Source organism: Labeo rohita, unplaced genomic scaffold (assembly GCF_022985175.1).
Source record: "Labeo rohita strain BAU-BD-2019 unplaced genomic scaffold, IGBB_LRoh.1.0 scaffold_1132, whole genome shotgun sequence".
NCBI classification, from domain to species: domain Eukaryota; kingdom Metazoa; phylum Chordata; class Actinopteri; order Cypriniformes; family Cyprinidae; genus Labeo; species Labeo rohita.
The window spans coordinates 12,677-15,845 of record NW_026127266.1 but is presented as its reverse complement, the minus strand read 5'-3'; positions in this window follow the sequence as shown (position 1 = coordinate 15,845).

Below are 3,169 nucleotides of genomic sequence, written 5' to 3'. Positions count from 1 at the left end.
TTTTGCTTTTTCTTTTTTTTTTTTACCTTCTGGCCTTTTTGCGTTTTATGGTCATCTTTTGCCCCTTTCTTCTCATCTCATCTTGCTTTCTTCTCATCTATAATATAGTTAATATGATTTTAACCTTAAATCATAGTATAAAGGTTATAACCCTCACTCTAACCTTCTCATTAAGTACTAATTCAAACAGAATAACTCACAGCTCTCACGACAGCAGCCCGGTTTCTCTCAGCAGACGGAAAAGTCGAGTCCATTCGGCTTGTCATTTCTGCTCCTGATGTGTCAGGTCACGTCACAGACCAATCTGAAGAATTTGTGAGGAAATGGATCACTGTAGAGGTCCTTCTTCAGAAAATTTGAAAATCACTAATGCCAAAGTCTCTTGAATGAGGTTTGGGTTAGTGTGATACGTGTGACTTGGTCGCAGTGGAAACAACAGCACAAGACTGGTTCATGTAGTGTTGTGTAACTCCAGTGACGGGTCTCCTGCTTCACCTGCTGTGGCCAACCAGTGGGTGTGTCTAGAAGCCTGTGTCCTGTGTTGTTTATCTTTGTTTCAGAGTTGGTGTTACTCATTTTCTGTTACTGTGCCCAACCCTTTTCCAAAATAGCAACAGATAACCTGTCCCTAATGCATCACGTCAGGTAATGCAGAACCCAGGGGCGTCGCTAGGGCTAATCATTCTGGGCTCGAGCCCCGAAAGTTTTTACTCCAGCCCCAAATGTTTTTTTGTATGACCCTATGATTTCCACGGAATTTAACAAAGTTTGAATGATTTAATCAAAAGTTGGTCATTAAACGTAAATCAGGTCGCGATATGGACTGGTATCTGTAAATATTATGCCGCAAAACACTATTTAAATATGAATCCTGCATGTTCTGCGTGTCTTTTTATGAATGAACGGGGCGGATGCGCGGTTTCTTTTTCTGTACATGTAATACTGACACACAGTGATTTCAGCGTTTGCCGTTTCACTAAATGAGGACATAAATACATTAACAACATCTCCAGAACTGCTCTGAGAGTTACTGCATGAGCATTTCACTGTTTCATTTGAGTAAAACAAGCGTCAAAAATATACACAGAAATTTAAAGGTATTCACGGCAAGTCGGCAACCCGTCAAAATAAAAGTTCGGTTTAACTTTATTAATCTTTCAGTATAATGTACGTGCCTACTACTACGACTATTACTACTATTAATTAATAAAAATGTTTACTTTTTTTTTCACACAATATTTCTTCCATATTTCTATACCTTCATCTGATAACCAGAAAAATGCACAACACAGAATTCCATGAAGCTATTGTAAAAAATAAATAAAATTTGTTTTTATGCATTCAAATAAACAGACATGCTAAAACATATTTGGTAACAATAAAACGTAAAGTGAGAAAAAAAAAAAAAAACATTTCATAGGGTCCTAAACATGTAATTTTTCTTAACTTTTGATAAATTGACAGTAAATTGTATAAGATTCATGGTTTTAATTAATCACACATGATTTTGATTTTTTTCGGTGGGGGGATAGGGCCCTATTTTTGCATGCTACTATATATTTGTTACAGTTATAAATACATTTTCAAATGTATTATTTTATTTGTCTAACATATTTTTGTAATGTTATAATTTTGTTATAATACTTTGATATGTTTGCTATTTGCAGTGATTACTATTTACTATTGTTAATAGTCCGACAAGGTCTTTAACGCCCAGTTTAATGCCCCCGGTCCCACCTAGAAGGATCCAGGTTCAACCACCTGTGTCTAACAAAATCTTATGTGAGCATGATGTGAGCTTCCACCCACTACCACCAGCCCCGGATGTTTTAAAATTCTAGAAACGCCCCTGGCAGAACCTGATTTTACCAAGTACGACATGTTCTTTGTTGAAGTACGACAACATCTTTGTTGAACCTGGAACAACATTGTGATTAATGAGCCGTAAAATCCTGAAGCTAAAGGTGCCTTCACGCCATATCGGAATTCCCGTAATTACGAGATTCCAACTTGTAAAAAGCGTTCACGTCCACGTAGAACTTGTAATTACAACTTGTGAACTGGGAGTCTTCTGTGTGCTACGACTTGTACCACATGACCGCTGTACCACCTGCCCAACGTAGGCTCTGTTTAGGCGTTGATAGTGTTGCCATAGAAAAGCATAAGTCCGAGTCCGAGGACGTGAACAGCTCCGAGTAGAACGTCACATGTTGTCATTTCAAAATTACGGTAATTACGATATGGCGTGAACGCGGCATAAGCAACAAATATTAGATACCAAAAAAAAAAAACACACATATGCAAACTTGAAATACACTTCGAGTGGCGTTAACCTGTGGCAAATTCAGTTGAATGGGTATGATTTGGAAAGGCACACACATCTTAATAAAACATGTCTAACAGCTGAAAATGCAGACAAAAAACCTGTCTGTAGAGCTTAGAAAGTATCTGCCAATGGACAAAATAAAAGAAGATGATTTTTCTAAACCCAGTAGCATTTTTTTTTTCTTTTTTTTTTAAGCATCACTTCATTGTAGATTTTGCTTCTTTAAATACATCTTGATTTATGGATGTTTGGATATTTGTACTGGAAACCAAGACAAAGATCATTATGTGCACGCAGCATATAATGCGGCATGAATTTTAAAATGCATTTCTTACTTTCATGAATCATTTCTTTACATCAGTAAATCTAAATCACTTTTATTGTATGTGTTCCTCCAGACGCCGCAGGTTTCTGTTTCCTATAAAATGAAACTCTTGTGTGACACTCCTGTTCCTCTAAACATATTAGACTAATGATGATGGAGAGAATGTGTGGCATTTTATTGTGTTCACCAGCTAAAAGTCTGATCATTCGCTTCTCCTCAACAACACACACCATCTGAACACATGCACATCTGACACACAGAACGCAGACTGATGGGCTGCTTTATAGGGCAAGAATGTATAGTTTAGGGCAGGGGTGCCCAACCCTGTTCCTGGAGATCGACTTTCCTGCAAAGTTTAGGTCCAACCCTAATCAAACACACCTGTCTGTAATTATCAAGTGCTCCTTGAGATCCCAATTAGCTGGTTCAGGTGTGTTTGGTCAGGATTAAAGCTGAACTCTGCAGGAAAGTCGATCTCCAGGACCAGGGTTGAGCACCCCTGGTTTAGGGTTTCATAT